Source organism: Macaca mulatta, chromosome 13, assembly GCF_049350105.2.
Source record: "Macaca mulatta isolate MMU2019108-1 chromosome 13, T2T-MMU8v2.0, whole genome shotgun sequence".
In the NCBI taxonomy this organism is placed as follows: Eukaryota; Metazoa; Chordata; class Mammalia; order Primates; family Cercopithecidae; genus Macaca; species Macaca mulatta.
In genome coordinates this window covers 98,110,337-98,131,144 of record NC_133418.1, presented here as the reverse complement: position 1 = coordinate 98,131,144, position 20,808 = coordinate 98,110,337, and the positions used below count along the sequence as shown (strand labels likewise).

The following is a 20,808-nucleotide window of genomic DNA, read 5'->3' as shown; positions in this document are numbered from 1 at the left end:
TAGTAGAAACAGGGTTTCACCATGTTGGCCAGGCTGGTCTCAAACTCTTGACCTCAGGTGATCCGCATGCCTCTGCCTCCCAAAATGCTGGGATTACAGGCATGAGTCACCACGCCTGGCCCACAGCCACTTTATTATAACAATATTTTTTAAATTATATAGTACCAACAGATTGAGTCCCACTGTAATTCTCTTTCTGTGGGGAAACCACAGTTAATAGTTTCATGTATATATGAAATCTCACGTATATAAATACACATGTAGATAAACATACCTTGGGTTCTGGTTTTGTCCTGTAAACTACTTTCTTCACTTATAACCTCCCATGTCAATACTTAGAGATCTACAGAATCCTTTTCAATGGCTGCACAGCCCTCTATTGTTTGAATATACCATTATTTATTTAAACAGTCCTCCTATTGTCAGACTTTAAGCTGGGTCTCAAAATATTTGTTATTATAAACAACAGTGTTACCAAATACCCTCGTAATGCATCTTTGTACAACTGTTCAACTATTTCCTTAGGAGGAATTCTTAGACATGAAATGCACATTTTAAGTTTTCATGCAGATGTTTAGATTTCCTTCTGGTGAGAACATACTAATTTGAACTCTGTTAACAACATATAAGAATGCATGCTTTTTACATTTGCTTTGGACATTGTTCTGTGTGCTATTATGAATGGTGAAAAATGTAATCTCATTGTTTTCATTTGCATTTATTTAATTATTAATAAAAGTGAACATCTTTTCATTTGCCTATTAGCTATTTATGTTCCCCCTCCCCTTGTGGGTTGCCTATTCTTATCCTTTACCTATTTTTTTATTGCAGTATTTTTTTGCCTTTTAGGATTTAGAAGCGCTATTACATACGAATATTAATCCTTGGTTAGATGATACACACCTATCATACCAGTTTTTATTTTTCTTTATTAAAAGTAATTTGTGGTATCTTTTGCTGTATCATAATTTTTCACTATTATATAGTCTAAATTAATTTGATTGTTTATGGTTTCCGGCTTTGGATTATGCTAACAAAAAGCCTAACTCAATTCAAAGTTTATAAACATATCCTTCTATGTTTTTTTCTAGCACTTTAGACTTTTCTCTCCTTTTCTAATGTAAAATGCAAATCTACTAATGCTACTTCTTTGCTTGCCATGCCAGCCAGCCTTGCCACTGCACTCAGCCTCTTGTCTATACTCTTGGCACGCCGTGTCCCACCAGGCCTTGAAAGATTCAGCCCCTATCCGCTTTCCACTCTCATGCATCCAATACACCAGCCATCCTGAGTGCACCAAGCTAGCTTGCACCACACAGCTTCTCTCTGGAACATCCTTGCCTGACTTCTCCCCCAACCCCTGGTGAATTCCTAAGCAGCCATCCAGACTCACCTCCAAGGCACTTGTGAGAAGCAGTCCTCCAGCCCAGTTGGTGTGAAGTGCTTCCCCACCCTTCCTGGTACCGACAGCCCTTCCAGCTCCTTGTCTCCTGTTGAAATGTTGGCTGATGCCTTTCTTTCCACTACCAACTTGTGAGCTCCATGAGAGTTGGTTGAGTATCTGGTGCCCAGTACAGTAACCCTGCCTCCATGATCTGATTTGCATTTTAGCAAGCTTAGTCTGCTTAGTGTGGAGATAAGTGTGGAGGCTAGGGACCACCAGAAGTATCCATGTAATGGTGAGGTCATAGTCAGTAAATGATAAGGGCCTGACTTCGGCAGTGGGTTTGGAGAAAGAGGACAGAGGAGAAACTGATTTAGTAGGTAGAACCAACAGTGTTTTGTTTGAGATGTTTCCTGGACATTCAATACATGAGAAAATAAAAACGTTAGCCCAGTGCTTGGTGACCCGTGCCTGTAATCCCAGCACTTTGGGAGCCTGAGGTGGGCAGATAACTTGAGGCCAGGAGTTTGAGACCAGCCTGGCCAACATGGCAAAACCCTATCTCTATTAAAAAAAAAAAAAAAAAAAAGCCCATTAGCATGGTCCAGACCTTTTGATTCTTTGGAATTACGCCTGTTTCTCTTCTCTTCTCTTCCATGAACTGTGTGACTTGGCCTAGTTATCACCTCCACATCATCATCTATCAAGTGAAGTTAGCATATGGACCTACAAGGCCAACTGTGCAGTGATTTCCAGGATGTGCCATGTGTGACGAGCTCTCCCAGCCCCTGACACATGCAGTCAGTGAGTGCTGGTTCTCCACTCTCCTCCACCTCGTTACCTTGGGTGGTGGGGTCAGTTGCCATATACCAACTGATCTAAAGGATTCTAACTGATCTAAAGGATTTCTAGAGAGAGATGATGAAATCAGCTCTTATTATTGTGTTTCCGCAAACCCCAGACGTGCCCTGGACAGCTAGTCCCTGACTGAACCCCTGTCCACACCTGCTTTCTGCTCTGCTCGCCTATGCCACCACTCATTTGTTGTTGTTGTTGTTGTTGTTGTTGTTGTTGTTGAAACAGAGTCTCACTCTGTTACCCAGGCTAGAGTGCAGTGGCATGATCATGGCCCACTGCAGCCTCGACATCCTAGGCTCAAGCAATTCTCCTGCCTCAGCCTCCCGAGCAGCTGGGTCCACAGGCACACGCCACTACACCCAGTTAACTTTTGATTTTTTTTGTAGAGACAGAGTCTCACTATGCTGCCCAGGCTGGTCTCAAACTTCTGGTTTCAAGCAATACTCCTGCCTTGGCCTCCCCAAGTGCTGGGATTACAGGCAGAGCCACCACTGCACCAGGCCCATGCTGCCACTGTTAGTATAATTCCCAGTCTGTTTTCCTTTCCCTTCAAGGAACCTCCCAGGGAACTTCCCAGCATTCAGCCCTCTCTCAGCTCTGCTCCTTCCGTTTCTGTTCCGTGGGCACCACCCAGTTAACCCACTGCACCCCCATGCCTGGCTTACCACAGTCACTGCCCTCCCTGCCTCCAGTCAACCCAGGCCAGGGTAAGGAAGCAGAAAGGCCAGTCCCCAACTCACAGTTGCATCCTGTAACCACACTTGGATCCTGCTCCCGTTGTGCCAGGGCACCCTGGGAGCTGTGTGTCTCATTCAGAGCCTCAACCTCTTGGTCTGCACCCCTGATTTATGCCCTGTCTCTCCGAGCTGCATCCTCATCCCACCCTACCTCTCAGCCCTGACGTAGCCAGTCTGTCTGCCATTCTCAGCCCACACTTGCCTACCTCTGCCTCCCCTCTTTTCTCCATCCCAAAGAACACCTTCTTTGCTCCTCTGCCCCAGCGCTTAACCAAAAACCCACAACCAGTGCAGAGTTCTCTTTTGAGAAGATTTCCTTCCCGTCACTCTCAGCTCAGAGTCCGTTCCTGTGGCTGACACTGTAAGTGCAAGCTCCGTGGTTCTTACAACTTCCCCAACCCAAGCCTTCTTTCAGCCAACATTGAATGAGTCCCCTCTACGTGCCAAACCTTCAGAGGACAAAAGGCATAGGCTTGGCTTTCAAAAAGCTTCAGTCTATTGGGCTTGAATTCCCACCCACAGTTTTCTCAGCCATAACGTGGGGATAATAATGTTTCACTTCCTCACAGGGCTGCTGTAAGATTGCTAGGAAATTGTGTGTGAGCTCTTGAGATGATGTGGTGCTGATGGTGTTGACACCCACTTGACAGCTGGGAAAACGGGCCTGGGAGGACGTGCCCATAGTTGCATGGCATAGCCGAGGTCACTGCCCTCACCTGTGCTCACTCTGCGGACCACCCCATTTCCTCCTCACCCCATTTCCTCCTCACCTCCCCTCTGTGTCCGTCACATCCTCACTCACTCCCATTCATTTCCCTCTAAAACAGGGCCCTGAAATCCAGACGCGGTCAGCCTAGTGGTATCATTGCCCCGGAAGAAGGGGAGTTGGTCATTTTCACCCCCAGACGTTCTGTAAGCCTCCTGAGAGTGCCCACTGGCCTGCCACCCCTGGTGGCACGGTGCTTCCTGCCTGCGCCCGGGTGTCTCAGGATCAAGATCACAGTGGCTCACCACCTCACTTCTCATCTCCTCAAAGCTGGATTCCATTAGTCACAAATTTCCATGGGCACTGATGAGATCCGCTTCTCAGGCTTAGGAATTCTGGACTGGTGTAAAAATGTCTGTCTCAGTGATGGAGGTGTCAGGTCCATAAGAAAGGCAGCTGGCAGGAGCAGGCACAGGAGAAAGGCTGCCTTTGATTGGGCAGAAGATTATTGACTTAAAGTCAGAGGCAGGTAAAAGCAACTTCATTTGGGAGAGAGAGCCTGGGAACACATTTTAAGTACAAATATCTGGTGCCTCTTTGAAGAGGTTTCACGACTCGAAAAAAAAGGGAATGCCTTGTACCCTTTTGAAATCTTGTTTAATTTTAGGAGTTGAAATAAAGGAAATTGGTTTGTCCCAGACAAGGGCAGGACTTCCTGAAAATAAAGGGAAAGTTTTTCACCTTATTTCAATTTTTTTTTCAAATAATATAAAAGCACTTGCATGATTTTAAAGTGCAATATTTACTTATTTATTTATTCATTGAGACAAGGTCTCACTCTGTCACCCAGGCTGGAGTTCAGTGGCATGATCACAGCTCACTGCAGCCCCGACCTCCCTGGCTCAAGCAATCCTCCCGCCTTAGCCTTCTGAGTAGCTGGGACTACAGGCGCATGCCACCATGCCCAGCTAATTTTGTGTGTGTGTGTGTGTGTTTCTGTGTGTGTGTGTGTAGACGGGGTGTCACTATGTTGCCCAGGCTGTTCTCAAACTCCTGGGCAATTGCTTAAGCAATACTCCTACCTCAGCCTCCCAAAGTGCTGAGATTACAGGCATAAGCCACCACGCCCAGCACAATATTTATTTTTAATTATAAGAGCAATGTGGGCAGAGATCACTTGAGGTCTGGAGTTCAAGACTAGACCAGGCAACATGGTAAAACCTCCATCTCTACTAAAAATACAAAAATTATTTTGTAAATTAGCTGGGCGTGGTGGGGCGCACCTGTAATTCCAGCTACTTGGGAGGCTGAGGTGGGAGAATCACTTGAACCCAGGAGGCGGAGGTTGCAGTGAGCCAAGATCGGGCCACTGCACTCCAGCCTAGGTAACAGAGCAAGACTATCTAAAAAAAAAAAAAAAAAAAAAAAGCAATGTAACATATAGAAAGTCTGGAAAATTAATTAGGGGGGTGGAAATCCCCTGTTATCCCACAACAGAAACTATTGTTTATTCTCTTCTGATCTGCTTTGAGTCCACATTTTGGTCGTAAGGGTATTTGACATGTATTTGTATTTTTTTAAAGTTTTAAGTGTTTAATGAGATATATACAGAAACATGCAGAAAATATATGTGCAGTTTAAAGAATAATTCATAGCAAATACCTGCATAGTTCCCACCCATGTAAGAAGCTCCCCCTACCATGGGCCCCTTCCTCCCTGCCAGATAGATAACCACTGCCACAGCAATAACCACTATCTTGAGTTTTCTGATGATCACTTCCTTGTTTTTTTTGGTCATGGTCTTAACACTAGATGCCTACATACTATAATCCCATTTGCCTGTTTTGGATGGTTATGAGAATGGAATCATACCATATTTGCTCTTTTTGTTTGGTTTGTTGGTTTGTTTTGTTTTGTTTGTTTTTGAGGCAGAGTCTCACACTGTCATTCAGGCTGGAGTGCAGTGGCACGATCTTGGCTCACTGCAACCTCCAACCCCCGGGTACAAGCAATTCTCCCATCTCAGCCTTCTGAATAGCTGGGATTACAGGCATGCGCCACCATGCCCAGCTAATTTGTGTATTTTTAGTAGAGATGGGGTTTCACCATGTTGGCCAGGCTGGTCTTCAATTCCTGACCTCAAGTGATCCGTCCACTTCAACCTCCCAAAGTGCTGGGATTACAGGCGTGAGCCACCGCGCCCGACCTCATATTTACTCTTATGTCTGCTCCTTTCCCTCAACTGTTGTTTGCAAGATGCTGTATATGGCTGTAGTCAGTTCATACTAATCTTCAGCTTAAAAGAGAATAAAGTAGTTTTATATTCTCATTCAATTTCTACCCTGAATCTAGGTTTCATCAGGTAGCCTGGGTTTGTGGTCCTTTCATGGTTAAGAAAATGCATTCTTTCCTCCAGCTTTCCCCAGCCCACACCTGAGGTCTCCAGCTGAGAAGAGCCCCCTGCCCCGTTCCCTGGCAGTAGGTGCGAGCCCTCTTCCAGCTTTTGGCCCTTGTTCTAGGAAGCAGCCACTCCAGGGGCTGCTGGAGGCCCTTGAGCTGCAGCTGCCATCCTTTCAGCGGAGCTGATGGAATTATTTCTGGGGCCTGGAGACAGCTGGCGAGAGCATGGGAAGCACAGCAGGGCTGAGTTATCTGCCAGGAGTCGGTGCCGGGCGGGCGAGGTGCTGGTGGTGGTGCCTTCTCTGATCACAGACACTTGGCCTTCCCCAGCTAAAGCCCCAATCGGGAGTCAGGAGTCCTTGTCTCCCATGTGTACACCTGTCTGCCCTTCTTCCAGGACCTGCGGGAGCTGGGCTTTTGGAAGTGGGATTTACTCACACTTACTTTTAAGGGTCCTCAGCCTGTCCAGGCCTCAAATGACGAAGACTCCTGGCCTCAGGGAGTCAGCCAACACTTACAAGGAGCCAGGCTTCAGCCCGAACACCCAAGACTGGTGCTGTGCACACTTGGGCTGGGAGGTGCACGTGAACACACATCAACACACAGCTAAGCTTGTCCTATCCCAAACATACACATACACACACACACACACACCCACACACACACACCCCCCCCCCCAGCTCTGGCTTCTGACAACTGCCCCATTCCTCTTCTGTGCCTTTGAACTAATCTCACTGAACAAGTGGTCAGCAGCTCCCATTTCTTACCACCCTCTCACAGCTAATCCTTTGCAATGTGGCTTTTGCCCTCTGCACACTGATGGTCCTTGTTCATTAAGTCCAGCCACGTGGGGCCGGGCCAACTCAGATGAACCCATGGGATTAAAAGCTCTTACTTGATCTCAGCCTGTTAAGGAATCATCCTTGTGGATTTATATACACCTTCCCAGAATCTATTTGTTTAATTCAACTCCTCCTTGCTTGGGGCCCAAGAGATAGGTGGCTCTTGATCTGTACTTGTGGCAGTTCCTTTTAAAACTATCTCAGGAGTCCAGGTGTGGTGGCTCATACCTGTAATCCCAGCACTTTGGGAGGCCGAGGCAGGCAGATCACCTGAAGTCAGGAGTTAGAGACCAGCCTGACTCACATGGTGAAACCCCGTCTCTACTAAAAATACAAAATTAGCTGGGCGTGGTGGCAGGCACCTGTAATCCCAGCTACTCGGGAGGCTGAGGCAAGGGAATCACTGGAACCTGGGAGGTGGAGGTTGCAGTGAGCCGAGATCGTGCCATTGCATTCCATGGGTGACAGAGCAAGACTCAGTCTCAAAAACAAAAAACAAAACAAAAAAAAACCTGTCTCAGGAGCAAGCCCTTGTTCACCGTATTCACACCCATGACACTGGCCAGTGGGGATGGTAGTTCCCGTCCCTTACCCACTTCTGCACTCTGAAGAGGCTGTTCTGGTGCTGGGCTCTTACCTATAGTCTTGCCTACCCCTGACCTACTTGTTCCGATTCTACCTTCTACCTTCTCTCCAGTGCAGTGACAAAGTTGGTAGAAGTTTTCCAGATGTGGATGCTTCATGATCTGGTGCAGATGGTCCCCAGGTACAAATGCCCCAGTCCAGTCCTCCCCCAAAATGGCACCTCCATCCATAGGCTTGATCCTGTCTCGCCCCTGGGTAATGGAAACAGGGCCTGGTGGGACATTCAGAGACCTCCTGACTAGCCAATTTGGTATGGAAATATGTTTGTGGCTATGGACAAGGACCCAGGGTGTCTCATGGTGGATGTAACATTAGACAGAGACTCTCTCTCTAGCCTCTGACTGCGCTGCCTGACCAGTCCTCCTTTCCTGTGCCAGTCCCAGGCATCCAGGTTCTCCACTAGTCTTTGGAGATGCCTGAGGCCCAGATGGAAGAAGGGGACCTACCCTTTTGCTCTCCTCAGTTCCTTGCCCCAGGGTTGGGTTCTACTTTCAGAATTCCTCAAAACATTTTGTGCCGGGCGCGGTGGCTCACGCCTGTAATCCCAGCACTTTGGGAGGCCAAGGCCGGTGGAGCACGAGGTCAGGAGATGGAGACCATCCTGGCTAACACGGTGAAACCCCGTCTCTACTAAAAATACAAAAAAAAATTAGCTGGGCGTGGTGGCGGGCGCCTGTAGTCCCAGCTACTCGGGAGGCTAAGGCAGGAGAATGGCGTGAACCTGGGAGGCAGAGCTTGCAGTGAGCCGAGATTGCGCCACTGCACTCCAGCCTGATGGACAGAGCCAGACTCCGTCTCAAAAAAAAAAAAAAAAAAAAAAAAAACAAAACATTTTGCACAAAACTCCCAGGTGACCCAAATCTGGACCACCTCTCAGAGCAGTCTTCCTGGATGTCGACCCTGGCCTGGGCTGGATAGGAATCGGGAAGATTTCTGGAGGGGGTGACTGGGGACAGGGGAGTTGGTTTTGGACAGGTTGAGTGTGTGCTGCCTGTGGAACCCAGTAGAATGGTCCAGTGGGCATTTGGATGGTATTAAAATGCTCCCACTCCCTCATTAGCTAGGCTTTCAAGTTCCTGCTTGCTTCAGAAAACTGGGGGTTGTGAAGAGCTCAGTCACTGAGTAGGTGAAGTTTGATTGGATGTCAGGAGAGGCAGTCATGGAGTGGAAACAGCTGTGACCTTTTCTTTTTTGCTTGTCACCTAATTGCTATTAGTCATTAGTTCATATAAATGGGCTAGAAAAGTGGATACCTTCGAGAAGTAGGACATGAATAAGGTATGGAGACTTAAACAGTAATGACATGCTGAGTTCACAGGTCTCTGTGTCATTATGACCTACCTTACATGTAGGTCATAAATATTTTATTTCTATCTAAATAAATTATAAAAAATGCACTTAATGCTATTAAGCTGCAGCTACTTACCTGAAAAGGAACAAAATATCGCCTCTGAAATAACTACTAATTATACAATTTTGCCAACTAATAAATATTATTTTAAATCTACTCAATAGTTGATAAATCAATTATGAATTAATCATAAAATTATACTGTGCTTTAATATTAGTTAAGTTTTTACTGTTTACTACTTAGAAAGCCATTTACTTTTTTAAAGTTAAATTTATTAACTTAAACCCTCAGCATTTCCCACTCATCTCAAACTCCCCTTTGACTTTTGTGTTCTGCTGAACCTTTGATTTGTCATGTTTCAACTCAAAGAGAATCCCTTCCCTGAGTGACCCCAGGGTGCCTTATGTGCCAGCGTCCCCCACAACCCCATTTTAAGAATGGCTCTCCCATTGAGAAGGCTGCAAAATGCCAGCCTACTGTTTCTCTCTCCTTTGTGCTGATCAGAAGAAAAATAGCTGTAGGTTTCCATTTTCCTTTCCATACAACTGTCCTGTGTTGCCTTTTGATCCTTTAGCAAATGTTACCTGCTTAGAGCAAGGGAAAACCATGTCAGCCCGCCTGTGTCCTCTGTGACCTGAGCTGACCTCACCTGCCCCTTGAGGTGCTACCCAGGTTGCCATTAGGCTTGGTATAGATGCCACAGATCCTTCATGTCACATGACAGTGTTTTTGATATAACAGTCTTGTGCATTTTTGATATCACAGTGACCAGTTAATCTGTAAAATCATACGTTTTTCTGTGGATTCTATCAAAAGAGGAAATGTGAGTCTTAAACCAATGCTTTCTAAAAAGAGGAAATGCATGTCTTAAACACCTTCCAAGTTCCCTTTAAGGTCTTTATGCAGGAAGGGTCCCCCTTGCACCATCCTGGCCCCAAGTGCCTGTGCCAGAGGCCCCCAGCGTCCTCCAGCTGAGTTGTTGGCAGGGGCAGCCATGTGGGCCAGACTGTGCAGGCTCTCCTTGTCTCACACCTCCCTGCAGGCCCAGGGGAGCTGGGGAAGGCGATGACAGAAGCTGGCAATTCCAAAACACAGTGTTGGGCTTGGCATTTCTTTGGCAGGACTAAAACTGTGTACCTTCTAGGAGTGTAGGGTGTGTGCATTTCACGATCAAGAAGCAGCAGCTGCCCTAACTTTGTCCACTCAGCAAGATGCTTCCTGTGCAGTTCTGCATTGGAACTACTCCACAGAAGTAAAAATGGGGGGCATGGAAGAAAGGATTTTCTGTTTTCCCACAAGACAGTGCTTGGATAGCAATAATTGTTACTATTTTAAACATGAAGAGGCTTTCTCATGAAATACTGCACTCCCTAGTTACGGTATTGTCCCCTCCCCACCACCCCACTTCCACCCCAAGTTCCCTATTCCCAGCTTGCACATTACCTTAATGCAAACCCATAAACGGTTCAGAAACATAATGCCACAGAATCAGAAAACTGGAGGAGACAAGCTGTGTATAACTGGATAAATCTAGGATTCTGGATATCCAAAGATAGCCACCATTTTGCTGTGGAAGGCATCATTACTTCCCTGAATAAATTGTAAAAATCATAAGATCCCTATGCTTGCAGTGTGACACCTTCCCGTTAGCCCTGGGCTGGTTCCCTTCAGTTCAAGGTCACTGTTGACAAAGTCCAGGGACTGGAGTGAAAATTGGAGGTAAACTTAATAGTCTATGCATCTCTAGAATTCCATACTTATGATTTATTCGTTTTTCTTTTATTGAGATGGAATCTCGCTCTGTCATTCAGGCTGTAGTGCAGTGGCGCAATCTGGGCCCACTGCAATCTCTGCCTCCCAGGTTCAAGTGATTCTCCTACCTCAGCCTCCCGAGTAGCTAGGACTACAGGTGTGCAGCACCATGCCCGGCTAATTTTTATATTTTTAGTAGAGACAGGGGTTTCGCTATGTTGTCCAGGCTAGTCTCGAACTTCTGACCTCAGGTGATCCACCCACCTCGACCTCCCAAAGTGCTGGGATTACAGGTGTGAGCCACCATGCTCAGCCATGATTTATTCTTTCTAATGGCATTTAACTGTCTGGAATTTTTCCCATTCTGCCTGGGATGACAGACATGTGTTTTTGAATTCTGTTGTTTGCATAGATAAAATAACTGGAGATCAAAGTTTTTGGCGAAACATATGGGCATATGGGACACAGCCAAAAGTCTTTAAAGGAGGTGACATTTATTTTAAGGCCCAGTTGTTACTTATGTTGCTCATTTCTGTCTAGTGTGATGTCTGAGTTTGGGCTGCTTTAACAAAACTACCATTGACTGGGTAGTTTAAACAACAGAAATTTATTCCTCACAGTTCTGAAGGCTGGGAAGTCCAAGATCAAGTTGAATCTGAGGGTTCCTGTTGAGGGCTCTCTTCCTGGCTTACAGACGGATGCCTTCTTGCTATGCTCTCGCATGTCAGAGAGAGTTATGTCTCTGCTGTCTCTTCTTCTAAGGACACTAATCCCATTCATGAGGGCTCACAAAGGCCTCCCAAATGCCCCACCTCCAAATACTATCACACCAGGGATTAGGCTTCAACATATGAATGGGACACAAACATTCTATTCATTGTTATGTAGTGAACCAGAGGGCCAGATATTGACTCTGTCTACACAATTATTGTGTTTTGGAATAAACTGGGTGACTTGAAGCATCATCAATTGGTAAAACTAATACTGACCTTCTGGAGAGCTTATACTTCTTTCTGACCACAGCCTCTGACAAGAATATTGCCTGGATTTGCTGCCTCAATTGGAGCAGAGGGAAGAGAGTCCCTTTATGGTGCTTAAGAGCCTGCATAGTGTAGAGGAGGAAAAAAAAAAAACCCTACATCACAACAATTGCCCTCAAATCTCTTCCCTTCTGGGGGGACTTTCCTGAGAGGTCCAGAGTATCCACCCCACTCACCCACCCTCTGACTGACTCCATCACTATGTTCATACACATGGGCACACACAGACAGCCTGTGCTGCAGAGACAGACCAGCAACGTCCTCCCTTTGTTGAGTTCAGCAAAGACTAGCAGGGAAAGCTGTAAGAATAGGTGCTAATGAGGTTACTGGGGAAGGTGAGCAGCATGATGAATGCCCACAGTCCACAGTGAGGCAGGATTGGAAGGGGTTAGCATCTTGGGGACTTAGGCTACTTGGAAAGGTAGGAATGTGTGGGGAGGATACTGATGCAACAGGCTTCCTACCATCACCATGCGGCTTGTCTTACCCATTCCAGCTCTGGTCTCTGTAACATGGGGAAAGATACCCAGTTTACACCAGTATCTGTCAAGTTCACTTTTAGGTCTTTAGGCAAGAAATGCCCCCTTTACACTTCAGTCACTTATTAAAGCAATTATTTGCATCTCTTTTGCTCCATAGACTGAGTTTTTTAAGAGCAGGGCCTGTGGTTTTTTTCAGAGTTGTCTCCAGTTGAAAGGAGTGAAGTTACAGAACACTTTAGTGCATATAAATGTTCTAAACTTTTAAGATTTTAAAAATTTAAAAAGATATTCTCCAAAAGCACCCTGGGTAGGGAACGTGTTAGGCAACTGTGCTACGATATTATCCAAACAAGCCAGTGTGGGCCTAGAGGTCCCAAGACCTTGGGAACCCCGAGGCTGAAGCCGCTCTGACAGCAACCCATGTGGAAAGCTGGAATTTGGCACAATTGGACCTGGAGGCTGGGCCATCACTCACACTGTGGTGTCTCCACTGAGCTGCTTCTGATCTGGGGTCCAGCTCACTCCTGCTTCTGTATGGCTCAAGGCTAGATGCTTGTATTAGTCTGCTCAGGCTGTCATAACAAAATACCACAGACTGGGTGGCTTAAACTACAGAAATTTATTTTCTCACAGTTCTGGAGGCTGGAAGTCCAAGATCAGGGTGCAGCCGGGTCGGGTTGTGGTGAGATCTCTCCTCCCTGGTCAATAGCTGGTCAATAGCTGCCTTCTCTCTGTGTCCTCACACGGCCTTTCTTCTGTTCCTGTGCCTGAAGAGAGAAAGCAAACTTTCTGGCGTCTCCTAACGAGGACACTAATCCTAGCAGATCAGGGCCCTGCCCTATGACCTCATTTAACCCTTAAAACTTTCTAAGAGGCCCCATATACAAATACAGCCACACTGGGGTTAAGACTTCAGCATATGAATTAGAGGGGACACATACATCTAGTCCATAATAACTCTAGAGACAAACTGTCTGGCTTTCAATCTCTCCTCTGTTACAAACTAGTTGTGGGACCTTGGGGACTTTCCTTTAACTTTTCTAAGCCTCAGGTTCTTCTTGGTAAAAATGGGGGCAATGATGGTACCTATCTCTGGGCATTGTAAGGATCAAATCAGATGATGTACACAATGGGCCTAGCGAAGGGCCCAGTATATAGTAGGTATCTAGTAATTATTAGTTAGCATTATTAATAGGGTCCTCTAAGTTCTGAGAATGAGTTTCCTAGACGGTAGTCCTAGGAGTGCAGTCTATCCTGGATTTCCAGGACCAGCCCAGGCCTGCATGAGTGAGATTCCTGGGCCAGAGAGGTTCCAGGGCTCCCCAGTATTCTGCAAGGGAGCCAAACCTCATCAGAGCCTCGTTAGCCTCCACAGACTTCCAACTGGGAAGTGGAAAAAAATAGGCCGAGAGGTGGTGGCAGCCCAAGGGTTCTAGAGAAGGGGAGTAGTCAGCCCCATCTACTCCTCCCTCACCCATCTCCTTTCAAAAACGATGGCAGAGGGAGGAACTGAGCCAGCTGAGTCTGCCTGAAGGGTCACAGTGGATTCCTTCTGGCTTCTTTTTAGTTAATAAATAAATAACTTTTTTTTTTTTGAGACAGAGTCTCGCTCTGTTGCCCAGGCTGGAGTGCAGTGGCATGAACTTGGCTCACTGCAACCTTTGCCTCCTGGGTTCAAGTGATTCTCCTGCCTCAGTTTCCTGAGTAGCTGGAACCTCAGGCATGCACCACCACGACCAGCTAATTTTTATAATTTTAGTAGAGACGGAGTTTTATCATGTTGGCCAAGCTGGTCTTGAACTCCCGACCTCAAGTGATCCGCCAGCCTCAGCCTCCCAAAGTGCTAGGATTACAGGCATGAGCCACCAAGCCTGGCCTAAAAAAAAAGCCTTTTGAACATATATTTTCAGATTATATGTTCCTCCTCCAATTTATTATATAAAATTTGAAAAATACAGAAACCTATGAAGGACATAAAACTCACCTGGAAACCTTCTACCCAGAGTTAATTCCCTTAAGTCAGATAGACCTAAATCTGAAGCCCATCCCTCCCCCTGGAGTTGTGTGACCTTTAATGAGCTACTTGTTATTTTCAAAACCTCTGTTTATTCCTCTTAAAGTGAGGCTAATACTTCCTGCCTTGTTCCCACTTTGTGGGGGTTGCTGTGTGTATGCAGGTAAAGTGCCAGGCACAGGGTGTTTATTTACTGAGAGCTCTTATTTCCATTGAAGGCGATGTCCTTAGCTTTTGATTCTAGCATCAAAGCTCAGACAAGAATTCTCAGTAAGCTATTATCACCTGCTCTTTCAGATTCTCCAACCTCCAGGCATGTGCTATGAACATGTAAGCAAACCCATCTTGTCATTTACAACATTGACATAATGATTATGCAGCAATTTTTCCAGCATAAGTATTCCTAGTTTTCCTCTTACCTTAAAGCTGCTTTAAAAGGCGAGGATTAAGCCAGACATGCTGGCATGCATCTGTAGTCTCAGCTACTCAAGAGGCTGAAGCTGGAGGATCGCTTGAGCCCAGGAGTTCAAGTTCAGCCTGGGCAATGAAGTAGAAAACTAAAAAACAAACAAACGAGCAAACAAACAATTTAAGGTGAGGATTATATCTTCTTTTTTTTTTTTTTTTTTTTTTTTTTTTTTTTTTTTTTTTTGAGACGGAGTCTCGCTCTGTCACCCAGGCTGGAGTGCAGTGGTGCAATCTCGGCTCACTGCAAGCTCCGCCTTCCGGGTTCACACCATTCTGCCTCAGCCTCCTGAGTAGCTGGGACTACAGGTGTAGCATGGAGGATTGGATTTGTTTCTTCCTCCAGCAAACTCTAGTGTCACCATCACTTCTCTCTTCTTTTCTTTTTTCTTTTTTTTTTTTTTTTTTGGAGACGGTCTTGCTGTGTCACCCAGGCTGGAATGCAGTGATGTGATCTCAGCTCACTGCAGCCTGAACCTCCTGGGCTCAAGCCGTCCTCCCACCCACCCCCCCAGTAGCTGGGACTACAGGCACGTGCCACCACGCCTGGCTAATTTTTGTATTTTTTGTAGAAACGGGATTTCACCTTGTTGCCCAGGCTTGTCTCGAACTCCTGGACTCAAGCGATCCTCCTATCTTGACCTCCCAAAGTGCTGGGATTACAGGCGTGAACCACCACACCTGGCCCATTTCCCTCTTTTAAAGCAAACTGAGAACCTGGATCTCTCCTTTCCTAGTCACACTTGGACTTGGCTTTGTAATAAGTGAGAGAGGGAGAGACTGCATCTCAGACTTCTGGGCTTCCTTTGGCCAGAGGGGCTCTATCCACCACCCAAGAACCAAACCCATTTTCTTATTATTGCATATGAAATTAAAACTCCAGATTTTAGATTTTAGGACAAAAGATCCCTTGAAATGTGTTTAGCTTCACCCCAGCTCCAGACAATAGGCCTGTGGCTGTGGCTGTCCCCTCTTCCCTAGTCTCCTCAGTTGGCTCCCCACTCTCTCTGCCCTGGCGCCTTCCACTCTAGGAGAGCAGGACCTCTTCTCCCCAGAGGTCAGAATGATACCCTGCAGGGAGCAGATGTTCCTGGAGTACACTTATCACTCCCAGCCACCTGCCTTGTTTCCCAGCACTCCCTCAGGCAGCAGCCCCCAAGGGCCATGCTTTCCTTACAGCAGGAGAACCTGGTGGTTAAGGCTCCATATGAGCTTTCTTGTTCGTTGTTGAGATTCCATGCACTCGAGCCTGGCCAACTTGGCAAAAAATAAACCAACTCTGTCCAGAAGAACAGGCTATGATCTCCAACTATCTGACATGTCCCCTTACAAGATGTACTCCTTTAATAGATCCCCCAAGGCCTTTTCATCCTGGGACACAGCCTTCCCAGAACTTCCCTGGTGGCAGACAAAGTTAAATGATGAGGATGAGAGAAAATATGTTGATTCCTTTGTTCTATTCACCATAGTTAGCTGTGTTAGGAAAATTGAGCCTTATCCTGGACATAGAGTTGCCAAATATCCCTGAAAACAAACATGGAATTGGTCTACTACTCATTGCTTTAAACCATTTTGATTGTGTTAGAGTGCAACAAGTAGATGGGGCTATTTATTCATTTATTCACCAGTTTTGAGTATTCTGTACTGGATGCTGAGGATGAGGAGCAGGCAGAGACAAAGATGACTGATAGGACTGCCTTTGAGGACCCTACTCCATAGGTGGAGACAGAATCTAGTGCCATGAAGGCAATGGATCTAGTGAAGGCACAAAGAGAGTCAGAGAAAACTTTTTCAGAAGAGGGGACAATTGGGCCCTGAAGAATGAGAAATTTACTGCATCTAAAAGTGGGCTTTATTTTACCTCAAGGACACACTGCAATGGCGTAATCTCCTTCCTGCTGGTCAGAGTTTGTCCTATATTTTCTAAACCTAAATGTAAATATTTTCTGTTCAGATACCTAAGGGTCAAGAAAGTTGCATATCCTTATTATTATAAATCCTTATTAGAATTTATATTATAAATATAAATATAACAATTTTATATACTTATATAATTATAATTTATATTATAAATATAAATCCTTATTATTGTAGATAATTCCTTATTTATTTTGGATATTAACCAAAGTGTGCCCCCTGGATGGAATTTTAAGCAACTCACTATGACCACAGCTATCTGAGCTGCCCTCAGCACTGGCCGCATTTCCTGTGTGCACCCCATTTCACTTCTCAGGTCCCTGCAGTGGCTCCCCCACATCTCCACACTCTCCTCAAATCCACTCACTCTGTACCACTCCCACCAGCTATCAGCCCCCAGCTTTGCAGAGCAGAGAGAATGCAAACTCACTTATATGCCTGTCTTTTCTGTATCTGCACATCACCTCCTCCTACAGGCCTTTGACTTTAACCTCTCTGTATCTCTTTCCTCTTTGGTGAGGTGGGCATAATAATGCCTTCCCCGCAGGATTGTTGGAGGGATCTAATCAAGCAAGCCATGTAAATTGACAAATGAGGGCCTCTTTTGTTGAGGCCTTCTGTTAATGATGGTCACCATTATTTTATGCTACCTCCTTCGGGAGCTCACATCATAAATAGTTCCTTGATCTCTTAGATCTTTAATCTCTCCCTTGGCTCCTTCTTCACTCCCTGAAAAATATTGGTCCTAAAATTGATACTTTCTCTCAGCCATGCTCCTTGAGCCGTTTCTAGGCTTGCTTTACTCACAGAGATCTTGACGGCTGTATATGCAGTCTCCACAAACTTGCCTTCAATCAGTGTTCGTCAAAGACTCACTGATTTCCAAAGCAGAGGTCAAGATCTTCTGTGGTCTTTGCCCCCACTTCACTGCATGGCTACATTTAATGCTAAGGGAAGGGAGCTCTACAGAGGAGGGAGTAGTCAGTGATGTCAAATGTGGCTACTTGATGCATGATCCATTTTGAGTTAATTTTTATATAAGATTTTAGGTTTAAATTGAGGCTGGGTTTTTGGCCTGTGGATATCCAACATCATTTGTTGAAAAGACTGTCCTCCCTTCACTGAATTGCTTTTGCACCTTTGTCAAAAATCAGTTGACCACAGTTGTCAAGATCACGCAGTCTTGATTACTAGAGCTATGTAATATGTCTTGGAATCAAGTAGACTGATTCCTCTGACTTTATTCTTCTTTGTAGAAGTTGCTTTCGCTGTCCCAGTTCCTTTGCCAATCCACATACATTTTGACAATAATATACAAAAGACTTGTGCTGAGATTTTAACAGGAATTGCGTTAAACATGTATGTCAATTTGGGGAGAATTGACACTATGTTGAGTCTTCCAATCCATGAACATGGTATGTCTCTCCACTTACTTCGATTGTCTTTGATTTCTTTCATTGGCATTTTGTAGTTTTCAGCATACAAGTCCTATGTGTGTTTGATTTCTTTCATTGGCATTTTGTAGTTTTCAGCATACAAGTCCTATGTGTGTTTTTTCTGTTTTTATATTGACAGATAAATTGTAGGTATTTGTTGTATGCAACATGATGTTTTGAAGCACATACGCATTGTGGAATGACTAAATCTAGTTAATTAACAGATGAATTACCTCAGATGAGAGGTTAGAACACAATAGCCACACTCAAAGTATTTTTCAAGAATACAATGCTATTATTAACTATAGTCAGCATGTTGTACAATTTATTTAACTGAAATTTTGAACTTATTTAACTGAAATGTTGTATCCTTTGACCAACATTTCCCCAACATTTGACCAACATTTCCCCAACTTCCTTCACAACAACCACTCCAGCCATTGGTAACCACCATTCTGTTCTCTATTTCTTTTTTTTTTTTTTTTTTTTTTTTTTTTTGAGATGGAGTCTCGCTCTGTCGCTCAGGCTGAATGGCAGTGACGTGATCTCAGCTCACTGCAACCTCCACCTCCTGGGTTCAAGCAATTCTCTGCCTCAGCTTCCCAAGTAGCTGGGATTACAGGCACCCACCACCATGCCCGGCTGGGTTTTGTATTTTTAATAGAGACAGGGTTTCACTATGTTGGCCAGGCTGGTCTTGAACTCCTGACCTCGTGATCCACCCGCCTTGGCCTTCCAAAGTGCTGGGATTACAGGTGTGAGCCACCACGCCCAGCCTCTGTTATCTATTTCTATGGATCAACTTTTTTAGGTTCCACATAGGAGTGAGAGCATGTGGTATTTGTCTTTCTGTGCTTGGCTTACTTAACCTCATATTCTCCAGATTTATCCAAGTTGTTACACATGACAGGACTTCCCCCTTTTTTATGGCTGAGCAGTATTCTATTGTGTATATATACATCTTTTTCATCCATTCATCCATTGATGGACACTAGAGTTGATTCCATATATTGGCTATTGTGAATAATGCTTCAGCAAACAAGAAAATGCAGATATCCCTTCAACATACTGATTTCATTTCCCTTGGATATATACCCAGTAGTGGGATTGCTGGATCATATGGTAGTTCTATTTTTAAGTTTTTAAGGAATCTCTATACTGTTTTCCATAATGACTGTTCTAATTTACATTCCCACCAACAGTGTACAAGAGTTCCCTTTTCTCCACATCCTTGCCAACACTTGTTATCTTTCATCTTTTTGATAATAGTCATTCTAATAGGTGTGTAGTGATAATCTCGTTGTGGTTTTAACTTGTACTTTTCTGATGACTAGTGATGTTGAGCACTTTTTGATAAATCTGTTGGCCATTTGTATGTCTTCTGAGAAATGTCTATTCAGGTTCTTTGCCCATTTTTAAATTGAGTCGTTTTCTTGCTGTTGGGTTCTTTCAATTCCTTATTTATTTTGGATATTAACCTATTGTCAGATGTATAGTTTGCAAATATTTTCTCCCATTCTGTAGGTTTTCTCTTCACTCTGTTGTTTCCTTTGCTGTGTAGAAACTTTTTAGTTCGATGCAATACCACTTGTTTATCTTTGCTTTTGTCATCTATGCCTATACATGTTTTCTTGGATTTATGCCTATTTCACTTTTTCTGAGTATTCATGTGTTCATTGCTAGTGTACAGAAAAAAGTAGCCTTTTGTATATTGATTTTTTAACTTGTGGCCTTGCTTATTTGTTCTAGGAGATTTTTTTTGGTAGATTCCTTGAAATTCTTTATGTGGATCATCATATCATCTGCAACTGGGGACAGTTTTGTTTTTTCCTTTTCAATCTATATGCCATTCATTTCATTTTTCTTTCCTTATAGTGCTGGCCAGAATAACCTGTGTTGCCTAGCAATGGCAAAAGTAGACATCTTTGCCTCTGAATTGTAGCCTTTCACCATTAAGTCTGTTGCTAGCTGTAGGGTTTTTTTGTAGGCGTTCTTTATCAAGTTGAGGAAGCTACCCTCTCTCCCTACTTTTCTGAGAGTTTTTATCATGAATGGGCATTGAATTTTGTCAAATGCTTTTTCTGCATCGGTTGATACAATTTTGTGATTTTTCTTCCTTAGCTTATTAAGATGGTGGATTACATTGATTGTTTTTCAAATATTGAACCAACCTTGCATTTTTTGAATAAACCCCATTTGTGTGGTGTCTAGTTCTTTTTATGTGTTGCTGAATTCTGTTTGCAAATATTTTGTCAAGAATTTTTTATATCTATATTCACGAGACATATTGCTCTGTAGTTTTCTTTTTGTAGTGTCTTTGTCTGGTTTTCGGTATGAGGCTAATACTGGCTTCATAAAATGAATTGGGAAGGGTTTCCTTCTCTTCTGTTTTCTGGATGAGATCAGTATTAATTCTTCTTTAAATGTTTGAAAAAGTTCTCCAGCTTTTGAAAACTGTTGATGCTGGAGACCCAATCTGGCCCAAATAAATCTGAATCTCTGGGGGTGGGGCTTGGACATACGTAGTTGTCCAAAGCTACTCAGGTGAGCTTAATGTGCAACTAGCTGTGGAGCTCAGTGTTGGTTGTGGACTTATTGAAGCCAAAATAGGAGCATGAAGGAAGCAGAATCCATCTGAGGAATGTCATGAATTAAATGGATGTGAAATTTGGAGAGTTCAGCTCTGAGACACGACCCTGGAGGCTCTGGTGTTTTCAGGATACGGTGCAGTGTAAGGGAGACATTAGTTGTATAAGATACGTGCGGCCGGGCGTGGTGG

The 20,808-nt window shown here is 44.6% G+C and overlaps 1 protein-coding gene across 4 annotated transcripts in view; it reads left to right on the top strand.

Moving 5' to 3' along the window:
- Window positions 1–20,808, top strand: part of DPYSL5 (dihydropyrimidinase like 5) — a 102,960-nt gene that overhangs the window by 29,003 nt on the left and 53,149 nt on the right. The gene's annotated exons all lie outside the window — the stretch shown is intronic.